The 20,846-nt window shown below is 37.1% G+C and overlaps 1 protein-coding gene across 4 annotated transcripts in view; it reads right to left on the minus strand.

Annotated features, from left to right (window-relative positions):
• The window catches only part of UNC5D (unc-5 netrin receptor D), a 290,263-nt gene that overhangs the window by 77,752 nt on the left and 191,665 nt on the right, over positions 1-20,846 (minus strand). The gene's annotated exons all lie outside the window — the stretch shown is intronic.

Here is a 20,846-nt window from a genome sequence, read left to right on the forward strand (position 1 = left end):
GGGGAAACAACTTTTGGCTGCAAAAATTAATACCATTAATACCACTTTACAATGCCTTGGTAAGGCCACACTTGGAATACTGCATCCAGTTGTGGTCACCGCGATGTAAAAAAGATGCTGAGACTCTAGAAAGCATACGGAGAAGAGCAACAGAGATGATTAGGGGACTGAAGGTTAAAACATATAAGGAACGATTGCTGGAATTAGGGATGTCTAGTCTAATGAAGAGAAGGACGAGGGGTGACATGATAGCAGTGTTCCACTATCTCAGGGGTTGCCACAAAGAAGAGGGAGTCAAGCTATTTTCCAAAGCGCCTGAAGGCAGGACAAGAAGCAATGGATGGAAACTAACCAAAGAGAGAAGCAACCTAGAACTAAGGAGAAACTTGCTGACAGTTAGAACAATTAACCAATGGAACAACCTGCCTCCAGAAGTTGTGAATGCTCCAACTCTGGAAGTTTTCAAGAAGAGACTGGACAGCCATTTGTCCAAAATGGTGTAGGGTTTCCTGCCTAAGCAGGGGATTGGACTCAATGACCTCCAAGGTCCCTTCCAACAACTACTTCTTCTTCTTCTTCTTCTTCTTCTTCTTCTTCTTCTTCTTCTTCTTCTTCTTCTTCTTCTTCTTCTTCTTCTTCTTCTTATTATTATTATTATTATTATTATTATTATTATTATTATTATTACTATTATTACTATTATTACTATTATTACTATTATTATTATTATTATTATTATATATCACCTATTGCATTTATCGTCCAAGCAATATTTTATTTTCTTACTTCCCATATATATTATTTTTTAACTTCTTTCACATCCCACTTTCTCCTTTTTATTTCCACTATCTCTGGAAAGAATCTAGGGGTAGTTTAAGATAAGCAGACATTGTGAATTTCTTTACTGACAGCAAAAAGACCTATCAGATCTTTTTTTTTTATTTTACCTGCACAGTTTCTAGAGTGTAAGTTAAAAATTACTGAGCATAGAAAGTTCAAACTCATATACCCATGAGAATATTCCTGGATGTTTTAGAGGTTTTTCAGGCAGACTTGCATCTGGAGTATAGTATCTTAGTTTGGAGGTTATGACAAACTACAATTTGGAATATTTCTCCAGGAAAAAAATTTCAGGAAAAATCTTCTGTCCCTAGTATATCAAGGAGATGTATTAGGATGAGTGTGTGTGTGAGAGGGGGGGGGATTGGTAGGGAGGGATATTATATTTAGTGTTGCTAAATATAAAAAAAAGTTGCCCACTTTCAGCTTGGATCTAAAATTTAATATAAAGGCCTAGAAGCTTGACCGTTCTAATTTACAGCTTGTGAATTCGCTAGGGTGCCTTTTAACAAATTTGCAAAATAGCTGTCTCCATGTTAACTTCATTATTCAGAGGAACTACCAAACTATGTGATCTCCTGGGTCACACATGGTCAGTTTCTGAAAAGCAAAGCAAAAATAACAGTGGGGACTTTTTCTAAAAGATCTTGGCTTGTCAAAGTCAATATCTCTTCACCAGAAGCTGGAACAACTTTGTAGGGATGATGTTCCAGGAAGAAATGGTAATTTTCTAGGAATGGAATTCAAAGGACACCCTGAGACACTCTTATTTTCACCTACTAAAGTTTACGGGTCAGTGTGCAAAGCCTTTAAAATTATGCTCATTTATCTTCATAATAATCTGGATAATAAAGATTGTGATGAAAAATGAGCAATTTGTTCAAGTTCATCCAATGATTTCACAAAGCTCATCAATCAAGGCTTGTGGCTTTGGATCTTCTGGTAGAAATCACAATGAGATGCCCTTCTAACCTTAGGACTGCCAACTCTTTCCCAGAACATACCGCTTTATAAGTGAGACCACACCTGGAATACTGGAACCAATTTTGGTCACCATATCACAAACAAGATGTTGAGAGTTTGGGAAAATATTCAGAGAAGAACAACTAAGATGACCAAAGGCCTGGAGACGAAAACATATGAGGAACGGCTGCAGGACTTGGGTTTGGCTAGTCTAAAGAAAAGAAGAAATAGGGGAGACATGATAGCAGTATTCCAGTATCTGAGGGGCTGCCACAAGGCAGAGGGGGCCAGGGTGTTCACCAAACCACCAGAGGGAAGGACGAGAAACAATGGTTGGAAACTGATCAAAGAGAGAAGCAACCTGGAATTAAGGAGAAAATTCCTGACAGTGAGGACAATCAACCAGTGGAACAGCTTGCCCCCAGAAATCATGGGCGCTCCATCACTGGAAGTTTTTAAGAAGAGACTAGACATTCACCTGTCTGAGATGGTATAGGTTCTCCTGCTTGAGCAGGGGGCTGGACTAGAAGACCTCTAAGGCCCCTTCCAGCTCCTATTCTATAAATCTGAAATACTTTGCTGGCCCACATTGATGATCCAAAATCTGATCCTGTAGATCCTTTCTCATCCCACAATTTGAAATTTGAAGGAAGTTGGAAAAACAATGTAAAGAACCTGGTGACAAAGTGATCTGATTTCAGCATTCCAACATTTCTTATGCCAAAATATTAACAGAGGACAACAATAACAAAACTAATCACACCATCACAGATATCAGTCCAATCATCTTTGTGAACATGCACCCAACCCTGATTTACTAATTTCTTTGTCCTCCTTAAAGTGTTTCAAGAATTTCATTTTTTTTTTTCAGAGCTGCCTATGAACGGAGCTGACACACTGATGTCGTTTTCTTGGCAACAATATGGGAATGGTTGACCAGTTTTTTCTTCCAGAACGGTGATAATGTTGGCTTTCTTTAGAATGCATCTTACAGGCCTGGGAATTTATTTATTAATTAAACTGGTGGGCCACCCATTTCATCTAGAAGTGACTCTGGACAGCTTACAAACATTAAAACAAATAAATAACAATAATTTGTCATTATTGCTTTATTTTTTTTTTAATCACAGAAAACGTTTGTGGATTGCTCATAATGTGATGATTATTCAGACATATACACACACCCTGCATCCCATAGTTCTTCCCCAATTCTTCCCAAGAATGATAACCTTTTCATGTTAGGTTCATGAACTGTATTTCATAATGACAGACAATGATGTACTCTAAATTTATTGTTTTCTCTTTTTCCGGAAACCAGCATGGCCAGAATTGAAATGTTCCCATCAAGTCCTGCTAAATTGCAAAATGAGCCATAAAACCATTCAGGGATAGATATGGATTAATTCCACTTGCATGTAAAGCATCACAGCTGATAAATTACCCTAAGCACACATTTGCACCAATTATATGTTGTCAAGAGAGAGAGAGTAGTTTACAGCATTATCCAAATGAAATCAGTTAAGCATCTCACAACCCAGATAGAGGTAAAGATTAACATTTCCCATTGTTAATAGGAGCAAGATTATTTCCTTATTTATTGATTTTTATTTTTTATTTTTGCAAATAACTTGGATGAAGAAGGCACGTCTCGCAGATATCATGGAAAGTAGGACTTAAAGAATCATTTGGGTGGGGAACTCAAAATGTGAATTTTAACCTGCTAAGAAATAACCAGAATTAATGTGGAGATATAAGAATCACAAAAGGAATAGTTTTGCTCTTTTAAGTTCTTCCCCACAGCCGTCTGATTTACCAGCATCTAATTTCAGAGCACAAATTGTAAATACTCAAGGGGCCTGCAAAACTCCATGTAATTAGCACCAGATAGAAGTCCAAAGCAGAAGAAAAGGTAGGGGAGACTTTAGAAGAAAATTACAGTCATGAGCATTTGTAATTTTTATTATTATTTTCTTCCTAGCATTTTTTTCATAAGTGCAGAGTCCACATGTGAGCATCTACTGAATGTTGACTCATTGGTTGAGACGGGAATTGGGTTGTTGCCCAAGCCAGAATGTCATGGCCTAAGAGAGTGACTGGCCCTGGGTCACCCAGGCAGTTTCCATGCCTAAACCAGGATTAAAATTCATAACCTCCTGGCTTCTAGCTTGGTGCCTTAACCCCCTGGTCCAAACTAGGTCTCCTGCAATGATTGAAATGTCAAAATTAACTTGTAAGTTTTATTAAGGTTTTCACGTGAACGTGCTCAGATCTTGCTACTAAGTCCACGTTCATATTTTAGATGCAAATATTGTCTGAAACAAGTTTTTGTCTACGTCCCCCTTTTAAGGTACACAGTTTAAAGTATAAGAAAACACGCTGCCAAAAAAGTATCTTGGATCGTATAATTGATCCAAACCAAATGACACTTGGAAATGTTTTCATTTTCTGACCTTAAACCCAATTCTACCCGGAATGGACACCTATCAATGAGTCAAATGATATGCTTAACTCTAAACTCAGGTGAATAAACACAATTGCTGTTGTCAGTAACATGTTATGCCTCAAAAAAAAACAAAAACATGCACTTAAGTAATGTCTTTGTTTTGTCAATATGCTGAATCCCATTGAAGCTTGGACTGGCACGATATTCAAACCAGCCATTAAAAGAAGGTTCAAAATATTATAATCCTTCCATCTATCCAGCACTACATCTCCATACAACTAAAACAAGACTAAAAACAAATAAAAACCCAAGTTCCTTATGCAAAGACAAAGTCAAACGCAACAAAAGTGCATTAATGTTTTTGAGATCTATATTTACACAAGCTGCTTTTCCTGTGATGCATCCAATTTGAAATCAGCCTTTATTAAAGGGGTACCATTCCTCCCTTGGGGCTGTTTAAAAGGAAATGTGTCTCCAGTTCAACCCTGATCCTGGTAGTAAGATACACTAAGGCACAGTTCAGCACTGACTTTCTTTCCAGATCAAAGAAAAATTGGCTGCACAGAAATTAAGTTCAGCAATTTTATTATTCATGCACTAACATTAAGTAATCAAAGTACTGAGTACCTGCTTAGATAATAAGGATATCAAATATGCTTCAGAAGCTAATCTTGGGCTAGTATGAAATGGGGAAAGGAGAGTTTGTGATTAAACCTGAAGCAATAGTAGCCTTTTCGATTAGGAATGCCCTCCCAAATTTCAGACAGAGATTTTTTCTGCAATAGATGTTCCTAAGGGGCAATGATTCCCATTTTTTGAATGAGATGTGAGATGAAACAGAAATATTAAAGATGAATGCACTAATGCTGCTTAGAAAATACTTTATGCAACATACAAAGATGAGAGACTAGAAACAGTAAGGTAGAGCTACTTGGAACTCAGGAAACATTAATCATCTCTCCTATACAACAACATGCCATGATGTGATTGACCAATATTAAATTGATTATAATTTGATTTAAGGGATGGTTTGCCAGTTACTGAGTATTTCTCTTCCTCCCTCTTCTTGTTTTATGTCAAGCCATTATTCACTACAACAATTGTATTCAGTATGTGATGGAAATGCAACCTGCTGAATTCTCAGCAAGCATGGAACCAGATTTGGAGCATGGTATGATTCAGATCCAAGTGAACTGAAATAGAATTAATTCTATTTTGAATTAATTTGTTCCATTTCAAGGAGTAAAGTTCAGTGAAATCTCGCTATTAAAAATTAAAAGGGACTATTAATATGGGCTGTCATTGAGAGGATGGGGTCAACCAATTCTCCAAAGCACCCGAGGGCAGGACAAAGATGGAAGCTTATCAAAGAGAGATCCAACTTAGAATTAAGGAGAAATTAATTGTGAGAATGATTTATCAGTGGAACACTTTGCCTTCAGAAGTTGCAGGTCCTCCATCCCTGGAGGTTTTTAAGAAGAGACTAAACAGACATTTGTCCAAAATGGTATATAGAGTCTCCTACTTGGGCAGGAGGTTGGACCAGAAGATCTCCAAGATCCTTTCCAATTCTGTTATTCTGTAATTCTGGCTCTAATATCTTATCATTGCAAGATAACGCAACACAATAACACAACACATAACACAATCTTGAAAGAAGAAATACATCCCAAAGAATTTTAATGCAAGGATTTTGTTCTGAAAATTATTACCAGGGTTATCTCCAAAAGTAAACCTTAAAAAAATAAAAATAAAGCCACCTCAGGCATTCAATCCACAAACTCAAGACCGTTCCTTATAAATAGAGACCACAAATGCCCTTGTTCTTCTAAGCTCCTTCAATTACGTTATAGGTCATAATGCAATAACACTAAGTTCCCCAGGTATTGAATTAAACTATCTTGACATTTGGAGAAATCTGACCTTCTTTTTTAGTCAATATCCAGGACACACATTTAGATATGAGAACTAGGTTTCCAATTCCCCTTGAAAGCACGAATGAGCTGGCTTTCATATATAAATGGGAAAATTGTTTTCTTAGTTAAAAGAAAAACAAAGGTCAACATCACATCAGCTATAAGGATGCAAAAAGCCTAACTTAATACTTTGATGTTAAGGAGAATATTCTAACTTTAAAAAAAGACACAGCATGCTAAAGCTCACATATGGACTACTTTCCTACAATAAAATTATATTACGTTGTTTCAAGTATAACTGATTAATAGATCTGAATCCCATCCCTTCCTGTTTCTGTAATGTAAAAATATTTCACATGGACATGACATTATGATCCATTGAAACATCTGTTCTCAATGATATCTTAGTAAGGAAAGAACAGAGATGGAATATTCTGGCTTGTTGTCTCTAAAGGCAGATTTCCTTCATTTTAAATTCCCAGATTTTGTTGGACTATAATGTACGAAATTCCCAAGCAGCCGAGCAAGTGATCAGGGAGGGTGGAAATCATAATCTTAGGGCTACAGATCTAGAATTTGGAGGGGGGGTGAATTATTAACAAATGCTATTTTCTCCACCTTGTGATGTCCCAGTGTATTTCATTTTTTTGCTTTGCCAGCTGGGGATTAAATTTCAAGCATATGTGGGAAGCAGCTGGTTGGAGATAGCTGATCTAAACCAAGGATAAAATAACTTGCTAATTATTCTATCATGTGTGATCTATAGATTGGGGAGGATTTCCAGAATGTTTATGAGCCACTTTGTTGTTTTTAGATGCAACTCCAAGATATACCAATGAAATCTAAACAGTGGATAATGGGTGAGAAGATGAATGATATTTTATAGGCTCTGCACTGAGCTTTACCCAGAAATTAAACAGAAATTAGTACTGGTAGAATTCTATCATAACATACAAATGACCCTGTAGAACTGTACAGAATCAAGCACAAAGTTAGATAATTTATTTTGGTTATTACTTAACTATAGAGCCATGATGGTGCAGTGTTAGAATGCAGTATTGCAGGCTAACTCTATCCACTGCCAGGAGTTTGATTCTGACCAGCTCAAGGTTGACTCAGCCTTCCATCCTTCCAAGATGGGTAAAATGAGGACCCAGATTCTTGAGGGCAATATGCTGACTGTAAACCTCTTAGAGAGGACTGTAATACACTGTGAAGTGGTATATAAGTCTAACTGCTATAGACTGTCAAGAAATGCTTGCTGATCTATTGCAAAACACACAGACACACACAGAGAGAGACACAGACATAATAGTTATATAAATGTATTAGAGTTATGTACATATTTGAATAATAATTGCATCATATGTGTGTATGTGTTTGTGTATGTGTGTGTGTATCAGATATGTATATATCATCAAATAGAGATAAATAGATAGATAGATAGATAGATAATTAGATGTTTTTCTATGTCTGTTTATCTTTCTATCTATCCTCCTATCTATCTATCTATCTATCTATCTATCTATCTATCTATCTATCTATCTATCTATCATCTATCTAAAATAGTAACTATTTATCAGAAATGATATTTTAATTTAGTTACTTATCAAATTTAGGTACCACCATCTCATTTCATTATTCTACTTTTTTTTTCCTTTGTTGAATGTGTTCACTTTTTTTAAAGCACTATGTGCCTTATTTTTTTGGGGGGGACAATGTAATTTTGCTGCAACTGTCTTGGTGAGGGTTTTTTTGGTCATATTTAAAGCAATAAGTAAACAAATAAAATGTCAAGCAAATGGTTAAATAATATCAGCCATATGAGAAGAGGACAAATGGAAAATCACATTTCCTACTATGATGTGAAACATTACAAAACCTGCCCCAATCTTTAAGAAATTCTTCCTTGATTTGCCTGGTTCCTGGGATTAGAATCAAGAAAGGTTCCTTTTAATTTTGACTTTCATAAACCCATCAGGGAATTTTTAGAATGAAAGAAAACAATATCAAATTGCACAAATAATATCAAATTCACACCACGTTCATATCTTATATTATATCTTGTCTATTCCCAGATAAACATTTTTCTATTCTGTCTGGAGACAGACTTCTTGATTCTTGTTTTCTTCATGTTGATAATTGGGTGGTCTACAGAGTACAATGGAGATCTGACATGCAGATTCCTCAAATTTATTTCACACCCAGTCACTTTTGGTGTGAGGCATTTGACACACAACACTAAGCTGTTGTGGCCTTCAAAGCATCTTAAACTCAGTGGACAAAACAAGCAATGGGGCTTTATTTTTTTCTCCTTATCCAGAAAATCCCACTTACGAATTTATTGAACTGGAACAGAATATATGAGCAGTCTCTATGGAAATATGCTGCTTTGTGATGATAAATGCTTGATCAGTGATGTTTGTTTTGTACACAAATCACCACTCAAACCCCAAAGAACATATGAGTCAACACACTCTCTTTTTAAGCCATGTGAAGTTATTAACTACCACTGTGCTATAATCACAGCTTCTGACTCATTCAATGGCTTTTCTTCTTTATTTGAAAATATCTAACAACCTCGCCTCCCTTATCTCTCTGTCTTCTTCTCTTTGCTTTCCCTAAGAAATAAATGCCTGAAATTAAAAGTCAGAAAAAAGATGATTACTATAATGAACAATGTGCCCTCAACTTTGCACATTGTCAGGATTATACTCATAACATTTCTTATAAATAGGAAACACGGTTTTCCATGGGTTGCAGCAGGAGAAAACAATGACTTAATGAGCTTAGTTTTGAAAATACCTGCATGTGAAGAAACTCATACATATTAGCAATCATTGTAAGATATAATGAAAGAATATCAAAGGAAGGTAGGCAGGAAGATTATTAAGGAAAAACATGACACTAGGATTGTAAAATGTTCAAGCAGTGATCTTTCTATCAGGGCTTGTAATACTGTATTTTGTTTTTCTCAGACTCTATCTAAAATAAAAGCATGTTATCACACGGTATATTATAGTTCATATTTGTACCTATGACCTAAGGTATATTGACATGACTGTCTTGTAAGACTTGAAGGACTACAAAAATTGGTTTTTACACATTATTATAGAAATCTCTTTTCCCCTATTACTCTTCCATGTGTACCTGGCCTCTACATCTAGACAGCGAATGAACAAATGTCTTCTGAGGTCAGGCAGTGGAACCAAGCCATGGATATGGACGAAATAAAAGTCCCCCCATCCTCCCTGAGCATTTAAATGGTGACATTCCCACTCTCCATCCAGCCATCTTCCTTACAGAAATAGCACAAATTTCTGAGATACGAAAGGATCTTACGATTGGAGGGATCAATGGATCCCACTGCTTCTTTTCTTTCCCCATCTTTAGACCTTGGAGAGTGTCCTTTTCTCATGTTTTTTGCCAGTTGTGGAATAGGTTGCTACAGATACAGTACCTTGTTCTATCACAAGTCAATCCCTCACCTTACTTTCTCTCTGTGTTGGGTGTACCATTGTGTTCCATTCATTACTGAATTGTGGACACTATGTGAGAGTGACAAAACCATCAAACAAAAACAGTACAAAATACATGTGCATACATGTGTGTGTGTATGTGTGTATTGAGAGAGAGAGAGAGAGAGAGAGAGGAGAGAGAGAGAGAAAGAGAGAGAGAGAGACAGACAGAGACAGAGGGAGACACAGAGAGAGAGAGAGACAGAGAGAAGAGAGAAACAGAGAGAAAGACAGACAGACAGACAGAGACAGAAAGACAGAAACAGAGGGAGACACACACACACACACAGAGAGAGAGAGAGAGAGAGAGAGAGAGAGAGAGAGAGAGAGAGAGAGAGAGACAGAGAGAGAGAGACAGAGACAGACAGACAGAGAGAGAGAGAGAGAGAGAGAGAGAGAGAGAGAGAGAGAAGTATAGAGAGATAGACACAGAGAGAGAGAGAGAGAGATGGCTAAAGTGGTCCCAGTAATGGTAGGAAAACTTGGGGCTGTGACTCTTAAGTTGGGAACGTGGTTCCAACAGATCCCTGGAACAATGGCAGAGCTCTCTGCCCAGGAAAGTGCAGTGCTAGGAAAACCTGTACTAATAAAAGAGACTATTTGTACCTCAGGGATGAAATGAGGGGTACTCTTTTAGTTTCGTTGTTTTCTTGAAGATGTTTTATTATTAGTTTGGGTGATGAGACATCTGCAAGAAAACAACCAAGTTTAGAATGCACTAAGAGCATCTCAAAAGCTGGCGTCTGGAAGTGGGTGAGAAGGGACATTTTTTATATATATTCTCTGTGTACCTCAGTTCAAGCAAGCTGTTGTTTATTGAATATATCACACTGGTTGATGCTTCATTTCATCATCACTGACAGAAAGTGAAGACAAGAAAGGACAGCAAATGAAAACATAAGCTTTGGCTGGTGCTTTTGATTGACTCTGATTATCCAGAACAACTCTGCTGTCTTAGTTCCACGGACTAAGCTATTTTCCATCTATCTTGAAGGAACATGACATGCTTTTAAAATGTCAAATGTATCCATTGGCCCCCAAAAGTTAAAGAAGCCTGATGTAATAAGGTATATAAGAAAGCTCACTCTGGAGCCAGCAGAGTGAAGTGATGCTTATCCAAACAGCTTCTTGTTAGGTGGAGATTTGATGAATGATAGATGTTGGCCTATCAACTGCTTGTGCATGATGATTGTTTCAGCTTATTTTTTATGCAAGGCCAAGATTGAAAACCTGACTGTCTGAACATGGATCCACTGTGTAATGCTACACACCAAGGAAGTAGAATTAGTATCTCAGTAAGTTGGAGAAGGTCTTCATTTTTAATGAAGACTGGAAGGAATGCATTGCTTATACTAATGCTCTATTGCAGGGGTCTTCAAACCTGACAACTTTAAGACTGGCTGAGGAATTCTGGGAGTTGAAGTCCACAAGTCTTAAAGTTGCCAAGTTTGAAGATCCCTGCTTTATTGTGTTCTCCACAGCTGCCTATGGCTATGAAAGTTGGACAGGAAGAAAATTGATTCATTTTGAGCTTCATAGACCTTGGACAGCAAAGGTGACTAACAAGCAAGTACTGGAACACATAATACCAGACATGTCACTTGAAAGCAGATATGAAATGTATCTCATTTACTTTGGCCATGTCTTGTGTGAGAATTCACTAGAGAAGGCACTAGCATTTGGGAGAGTTAATATTAAAAGGAAATCAGGCCATAAAAGAACATGGTGGGTGCGGCCTACTGGATGGGCATGGATGGAGTGGGTATGGCCTACTGGGTGGGTATGGCCAGCTCTACATCGTTCACCCCACTGCCTGCCGAAACTCCTCCCCCAGAACCCATCAAGCCAGATATGTGAAGTAGGCAAGGTCCATTTGCTGGCCACTTCCAGGCGATGGTGCATTTCTTCATTCCTCATAAAGGGTGACACCTTCCCAGCATGCATTTGGGGGGGCGACATGGCAATGGCTGGTTCCTTGCTGTTTCTAGATGGCCTTATGGAGCTAAGACTAAATGTGTTTCAGCATAGATGGCCACCACAAAATTGTACATTGGCTCCCGGCTGACCTGGGCCAGGGCCAAGACAGAGGGGGCTGTTCCCTCACTGTTTCCATGATGGCTTCGCAGGCCATATGAAACCATTTTGTGGGCTGCATCCGGCCCCCGGGCCTTGTGTTTGACATGTCTTCATTAAACTTTCAAGTTTGATCCGAGCTTAATTTTCTTAACTAACTGCCATTGGTTACTCATCATTGGCATTATTTTAAAGAAATTCACAGAAAAACTATTTTTTTTTCTGATACCACTGTACTTTTCAAACTGTTTTTGGTTCAAATTGTATTTTCAATAAAATTATCATATCACCCACCCAGCCCCTTTATTTTAAGCATACTTTTCCTTTACATGCATAGCATTTTATGTTAAATGGGAAAAAAACCCTCTGTCCAATGCAAAACTAGGAAAGTATGAATTTTGAAGCACAGATTATTTCATGTTGCATATACAATCAGCAAATGGAAATACATATATTCACACACTGAAAAGTCTTTCCCATTCATAGCTGGATGATGACATTTTCTTGGTGGTGGTAGTGGTAATGATGATGTTAACAGAGTTATGAATATAAAATTTCAATGTATAGTCTTAACTCTGCTTTTGGGGGAGGCAAATAATTATTGTCAGAAAGTACATCTTGAAATTAATGAGCAATAATATAACCTCAGAAAGAAGCCTCTTATATTGTTCTCATCAGCATAAAGGACTGGTTTTGGAAAGGAATATTCAACATCTTGGAGAAATTTGGTTTATTGCAGTTTTGCAATACCATCAATATTAAAATTCAATTATGCCACTTTAATATATATATGTATGTTTCCCATTTATATTTTCACCAGAAAACTTGCAGAATAATTAATAAAGGAGGGGTGTTTAGTCAAGTACTTGAACTCTGTATTAAGTTATTTGGGGGAAAATGTAATGTGGCATAAGCATTCTGCAATGCAATAAAAAGCACACCCAGAGAAAATCCCATTATTCTCTATTTCTATGTTTAATAACAACAACAGAGGTCATTTTAAACATTTCTGCAGTGTTCATGATGAAAAAAAGGAGATGGGTTCATATATTTTTAAAACCTCTGTCCAATTTAGTTTTTACTAGTTTAACTATCATGCCCATCTTACCCTCCACACATGCGTACACATAGTATATCTTTTGTTTTATATATTTTTAAAAAAATAATACCGGTACTCTATAATGCAAACTAATAATGGAAACTAATAATTTCCAGTAGCTCCAGAAACTCCAACACAGTGTGGACTTAACCTTCAAAACCTGAAGAAGTGTGCTAAGTAAATAAATGGTTTGGAATTTGTTTACTTGAAAGATTGACTTCACCAAGACAATGCCACCTCTACATATTAGCTCTACTTCGGAGAGCCAGTGTAAGTGCCCACTATTTTATTCCTTAGTTCATTTATTGGATTTACCTCTGCTGCTATATATCCCTGCTGACTCTTGGATATTTACAATAGTTATCAACAGAAGGTAATGAAGCATCCCTAGAAAAACAAAAGTGAACAAAAGCATAGTAATATAATGATGGAATTCTAACATACCATAGTTGATATGGTATCAACTCGTATCTTGAAAGTTCTCTAAAAAAACCTCCATTTTAATAATATTAAAGCTGACAGCTAAGGAGTAGATGGAATTCCTGGAGGAAGCTGGTCCAAAGTACAGGTACATAGCCTTGTAGGACTTTAAAGGTTAAAGCATAATAAAGAAACACAGTACTGTACAGTGACCCTCTTTTAAGATAAGGATCAAAGAGAACAAAGATATTTTAGTAAGCAATTTTTTTTCTTTTTTTTTGGGAATCTCTTTTAGCATCCTTAGAAATTGTTGCGCGTAGGAACACAATCATAAAACAAACAAGCAAACACGAGATCTGTATTCACTTCAGAGTTATTGTTTTAGGAGTTAGGAACTAGGAGTTAGGAGCTGTAGTGGCACAGTGGTTAAAATGAACTATTTCAGGCTAACTCTGCCCATAGCCAGGATTTTGATCCTGATGGGGCTCAAGGTTGACTCAGCCTTCCATCCTTCCCAGGCTGGTAAAATAAGGACCCAGGTTGTTGGGGGCAATATGCAATATTATTCATTATTCAGAGAGTGTTGTAAAGCACCGTGGAGTGGCATATAAGTCTATTGCTATTGCTGTTGATGACTTGCCATAAAGTCATGTAAACTACATAGGTATCCTTTCTCCAGGATGATCTGTCCCCAATTTGGTACCTTAAATATCCCACTGGTGCACCTATCAATACTGTAATTGGGTCTATCCATCTTATTGGTGGTCAAAATTGGTGCTGTACAATTCTGAAATTTATATCGGCTTTAACCTAATGCATTTTTTAACATACTATATGGAACTCTAGCTTCCATTTGGCTTTCTGAGATGTCTTAAAACTGAAACCATAATCTAGGAGGAATGGTGCCCCTCCCCTTGGAAGAATAATAGAGTTCAAAATTACTAAATCTTGTGGTTAATTTGGATGGATAGTTAGATTTCCATTATGCTGGGCAGACATAGGCAGAATTGTCATAAAAAGATCACCTTTCCCTCAATGTAATGCTCACTTTATACCTCAGAAAAGCCGAGCTTTTTAATATTTCAAAGTAAAACAAATCCATCCCTTTCTTTCTTTCTTTTTTAATTAAGTTTAAATTTGTAACAGAGTATCTAGTTATGTATCTAAACAAAGAACCCAGAAATAATAAAATCTTTTGGCAATACATGGAGAAGGAGAGAGAAGTAATATTGTTGCACCATAGTAACCGAAGTATTGTACAATCAGGAGTGATGGCATTACAGCAGCCAGCGTGATTCAAATCCATCTGCAGTCAATCAACAGTATTGGTCCACTTTTCCATACATCTAATGAGAGTAAACAGATCTGTGTATATTGATCTCAGGGAAACGGGTTCTTTTTGGTACTTAGCCAACACTTAGAGGTGGAAAAATATAAGTTTAAAAATCTTACTGGATAAGGAAATGCCTAGTTTTCCACATTTCACTAAATGATATAAACTAGGATAGTTTATTCAAAGGATAGGCCTTTGAACTATGGTGCTGGAGAAGACTCCTGCGAGTCCCTTGGACTGCAAGGCATTCAAACAGGTCAGTCCTAGAAGAGATCAACCCTGGCTGCTCTTCAGAAGGCCAGATCCTGAAGTTGAAACTCAAAATACTTTGGCCACCTAATGAGAAGGAAGGACTCACTGGAGAAGAGCCTAATGCTGGGAAAGATTGAGGGCAATAGAAGCAGGGGATGACAGAGAATGAGGTGGCTGGATGGAGTCACTGAAGCAGTAGGCGTGAACTTAAATGGACTCCAGAAGATGGTAGAGGACAGGAAGACCTGGAGGAACGTTGTCCATGGGGTTGCAATGGGTCAGACAAGATATGTGGCTTTGGCTTTGGCTCTGCATGTTGTGGGAATCCAACCAATGGGCTTGTACATGATAGTTTATGCCTTATTTATGTTTTCTGAACCCAGCCACTTTGATTTACTCAACAAACCAGTGTGAAAACAAAGCTTGGCTCAAAAAATACAAATGTATATCCAGGTTCTAAGTCACAGGGTATAGCTATTACATGCCCCAGACTTGGTGTAATGTCAAATAAGTTAAAAGAGACTTAATGATCTTGGGTTCTGAATGGTAATGGGGGGGGGGAAGGGCTATGCTTCAGAGATGCAGTTGATAAAATTTCATGTGCAATGTATTAGTATTTCTGCAAATGCTGCAATTTACAAACATACTTCAGGACAGTTTCTTTTCCACACAAGAAATTAAAACAACAACAACAACAACCCAGAAAACATATCAACGAAGCATGCACAAATCTTGATCAAACTGAAAATGCAAGTATTCTAAAAGCAGTTTGAATCCTTGCTTGAGATCCTAAACAAGGATACATACCACACACACACACACACACACATACACATTATAGACAACAGTATTTAGTGCAATCTAGCAGGCTAACTCTATTGTAATAAAGCACTATGGTTCTTGCAAAAATGGCTTGTGAATCATGATAATCACTAAGCTTCTTTCCTGTTATAGGAAACACAGTACGATTATACTATTAAGATGGTTCTTATCCCCTTTTTGTATACAGTACTCTTGGACCCTAAAAAGCACAGAGTTACAGCTCAAAGACAGAAATATAGGCTAACAAATGTTGCATTTAGGCAGTACTCCAGGATGCATACTAAATTCACCTCCGCATGAAATTTCCAGGAAAATTGAAGATATAGCCCATTTTTCCTCTGTTTCCACAATTTAAACAGGTACAGATTTATGTTGGAAGAAATAAACCTGATTCTTTAGTAATAAAACTGTTGCAGTTAGGGCTCTTGTTTTATAGCATTTTCCCCAGATTGTTAAAAAAAAAAAAAAAGTTGCAAGTAGGCATATTGCATCCACAGAATCTGAGCACAACACCATCCCCCTCCTTTTATTTTAGAAGTTAACAGACGGCATGTAGTAAAAAGAAATGCAACTGGACTGGTGGTGTGACAAATGAGTTGACCACAGAAAATATCTGAACCAGCTTGGAAGGGGGGGGGACTTTTAATGTCTCCAGATAAAGGTATTTGCCAATCTGTTCCTCCTTTGGTTTGCCATGCTGAATGTAGATTCATATAATGTGCAAGATGATATTTTTGGATGGATCAGTTGTTTACAGTCAGAAAAAAATATACTCAGAAAAACAAAACCCAGAATTTAAACTAATGGCATTCTTGACAATTACCTGAGTGTAAAGAAAAAGTTTTCTGGTAACACACGAATATTGTTTTATGGGGGTTTTCCCCTCATAGAGTTGCTTTATTGAGCAACAATGGGTCTTTTTCCCCAATTGATTGATTTCAAAGAAAGAGGAGGAGGAGAAGGAGGAGGAGGAATATTTTGGAAAAATAAGTGGAATATCATTTCTCTTGTTGGCCAAGAAATAGGTATAAATATCCTTTGTAAACCAGGGCTTCTTAAACTAGAGGTAATTAGGCATATCATAGAGTGATGAAGCAATTTGTAATTATTGTTTATGAGCTGAGGATCCAGTTTGGGACTGTGACTATCAAGTTGTTTGGAAAAACAACAGTCTCGCTCTCTCTCTCTCTCTCTCTCTCTCTCTCTCTCTCTCTCTCTCTCTCTTCTTCCGTCTCTCCCTTCTTCTGTCTCTCCCTCCCTTTCTCTCCCTCCCTCCCTCTCTCTCTCTCTGTATATGTAAGTGGTAGAGTGGGGGGTCTTATCAAACTTTCATCATTAAGTGTCTAGGGAAATTCTCAGTCATCCAGGTCACGGTTGTCCCAAAAGTTTTGGTTTTTCTTTTCTTTTCTTTTCAAAAGACTACTGGACTTCCTTTGTTGTTTCGTTGAAGAAGTTTTGCTTTTTATCCAAGAAGCTTCTTCAATTCTTCAGCTTCTTCAGAACTGAAGAAGCTTCTTGGATGAGAAGTGAAACTTCTTCAAGGAAACAACAAAGGAAGTCCAGTAGTCTTTTGAAAAGGAACCTTTACATTTCACTATTAAGAGGGATCCCAGCCCCCAAGAACCATTGAAAAACTGCTCCTTCCCATGAAGAAGTTTAGAAGACAATCAAATTAATTTCGTTGCTTGCAGATTTGGTAGAGGGCTTTGAAACAGCATTGGTCCCCAGTTCCAAAACCAAGAATTTACATTTTAATTGGCTGTATGATCCCACTGAAAAGTTGGGATCCGTATGGCATTTCTAATAGCACATCCTCATTTACCCCTTCCTCTGTGGCATTAAGTGACAGCTACACAGTTGTTAGTATATTCTTGGAGAACCTGAGTTGATTGTGGTCTCTGAGGTTATTACCTACTTAGGATTTAACTCCTGGCCTAATTGCATATCATATTTAAATTGGCTAAATTCAACATATTAATATTTGATCTATTTTTTTCCTTCTAATTGCATAGAAGGAAATATATTCCAAACTTTGGATACTCAAGCTATGCATTCACTTCTAACATAGATTCAGACAGAAGCTTCTAGTTTTGTCTTGCTAATAGCACTGGGAAGTTCAGAAGGCAGAAATGATTAAAATAATGGTGGGTCATTATATAATTTTAAGTGGGAAAAAAATTAAGTTAAACTGAGCTTTCATGAGGTCGTTCAGTTGATGCCTTACCCTGAAAATGATCAGCAGACTTTCACAACTTACAGAAACATATGCATTTGTAGAAATAAGTCCCTTTAGGCTGGTGGTTTGAGTAACAATGTAGGGAGCTAAACATAAAATGTTTTAATTGCTTAGGGCATTCCTTAAAATAAGGAATGATACTAGCCTTTGTGGAATGTTGACCACTGATGACAACTGACTTGTTTGAAAGGTGAATTCATGCTTCCTTTCTCTTTTGCCTTTTCTCCTTCCCCAAGAGAAAAGCTCAATTTGACTTCATACCATTTAGTTAAATGAAATGCAAAAAATACACTTAGTTAATAGGATTCCCCTCTTGTTCCTTTTAAAATAACTTATATTCTTCATGTACAAAAATTATAATTTGATACTAACGTTCAGAACTATACCCAAAATGTTTGGAACCCATACGAGTCAAGGTGCTTTGGTTATGCAGTTCTGCAACAAATCACAGTGTTGTTGGTTTGGTTTTAAAAAGTATTATATATTCTTTGTTTAATATGACTGCCAATTTTGAAAAAAAAAGAGAGAAAAGAATACATACATATAGAAGAAAGATTGGGCCAATACCACACTTAACTTTTTAGCAGAAGCAAGCCCAGATCACATTCTTAAAAACAGTGGGTTGCAGTAGGACAAAAACTAAATTAGACTTAGTTTAATGAATGTTTAAATGTAATTAAAAATAACTGAAACAAATAGGAATTAGGAATATTCTTTATTGGTCAAGTGTGATTGGACATACAAGGAATTTGTCTCCGGTGTATAAGCTTTCAGTGTGCATAAAAACAACAAACTGGTAAGTCATAGATCATAAATCATAAGATACAATCATAAATCATAAGATACAATCATAAATCATAAGATACAAATAACAAGTGATAAATCATAAGATACCAATAGGTAGTAGGAAAGATAAGAAGATGAGAAAGATGACAAGTTGAGGATCTCTCTGATACTATCTGATTGTGAATTTGGTTCTTCCAAATTAATTACTAATAGATAATAAATTTTATTACCCTCTTGGAATACCCATACATCTTTGAGGGCTCAGGTTACATACCACTGGATTAGGTTCTAAAGAAATGTGCAAAATTAGACAAAATGGATTAGCATGGTTTAAAAAGTCAGTTAGTGACGTGTGAGAACCAAATAAGAAAAGATAATTCTATTACCCTTTAATTTATTGGATGATGACATACAAAGAGCAAAAAATGAGCAAAAAATCCAAAAAGTACATACTCATGCTTTCTTCTAAAAAGACTAAACAGCATATTCTTCATTAATCTACTTTTCTCTGGTGATCAGAATTAAAATGAATTGGGAGGCTGACAGCATGCCAGGTACTGTATAATACGGACAAACTAAATACTTTAAAAAAAAAAAGAATCCCCCAAAACCATGGATTTGACACATTTTGCCTAGATGGATAATCCTAGCAAAGAAGCAGTCTTCTTCCAACGGCTCTACATTGGTTAGGAGTGAGTATTATAAATAATTATTGCACAATTTTATTTTCACAAGCACATTGATAGATCAACGATTTCCCGATAATAACTCTTCATCCAAATAAGCAAGCATTTTCATGAAAAGAAAGGGAAATTAGAAACCATTGGCTGCTTAACAAACCAATAAGGAGATGCGGTAGCTTAAAAGGAAAATCTCTCTTAGTTTAGCTTTGACTTTTGCTAACACTGCCCATTCTTATCTCTTCGCGGGAGTGCACTGGTTTTAGTCACTGATCTCTTTCAGATGGTTTTGCTCTGAGGTTTCTGACTTCTCCTTTCCCATTGGCCAAACTCCTTCACTGGAGGACTTCTGCTTTAAGAAGTTCTGAGGATTTGAGATTGTCGTTCCCTGGGGGTACCATTGAGACCAGAAAAAGGCAGAACAGGATAACCATGATAGCTTTTTACAACTAGAATCCAGTTCATGTCCCTAGTCAGATACAAAGCTTGTTGGATAGATTTATTTGCTATTTCTCAGCCTTGTGTGTGCTGAAGAGAAGGTGGGGGAAAGACAGATGTCAAAATACTGTCAATATCTAGAAGCTCTGACAGTTGCCTTCTACCCTGTCAGTGTCTTCCTTGATAATCCCTGCTTCACTGCTCTGTTTACAAGAATGTTAAAACAAAACTCATGACCTGGCTTCACTGTGATTGATTTATAGCCTAACAAATGGAGATACAAGTTCTGACATATGAAGAAGATGGTCTGTAACTGAGAAGCTACCGGTCTTTGCCGAGAACTGTGAAACGTTCAATGTGGAAGAAATGTAGGACACTACAAATACTGCATAGCTTACTTATTCTCTTCTCTTTTTCTCTCTCTTTCTATCAAAATGTTATTCTGCTTTGGCATTTCTGGTGGTGACCTTTATGATTCCTCTGTGTATAGACTTACACAGCCTGAATGAGAAAATAGTTGTTTTGTTGTTGAAGTTCTCACCCCCTCAGAGAAATGCAGGTATAACATTCACCTTCTTGAACTGAAGTGAGTATTTGTGGCTTTATGCAGAGGGAATATCAGAGTGTGTGTTGTAGACAGGGAGACTGGCAAGGGAGAAAAATGTCAAGATCTACCCATGGAGGAAAATAATATTGTTACTTCTATTAATAATGGTAATAATCAGTTACCAATAGCAATAGAGTATAGAAGATGACCAGGTGAATGGGGTCAAATGCAACATCAGTTGGATTCGCTATGCCTCATTACAGACCTACATCCAGCCCCCCTTTGAAGTCAATTGACTCTTATCTGGTGCCAGCTTGTCTTGACCATTAGAAGATAAGATTCTTCCATAGAGATAGCATGAAATAAACTTATAGTGCTTTTGAACTCTATCCTGGTTCCTGATTTATTGTGCCTGACAAGGAACTTTGGAGCATTGGGTGCAATCCCAAAACATTTGGAGCACCACTTGAATACCATCAG

This window comes from Crotalus tigris, unplaced genomic scaffold, assembly GCF_016545835.1.
Source record: "Crotalus tigris isolate CLP2741 ecotype Arizona unplaced genomic scaffold, ASM1654583v1 scf7180000018825.4774228, whole genome shotgun sequence".
Lineage (NCBI taxonomy): Eukaryota > Metazoa > Chordata > Lepidosauria > Squamata > Viperidae > Crotalus > Crotalus tigris.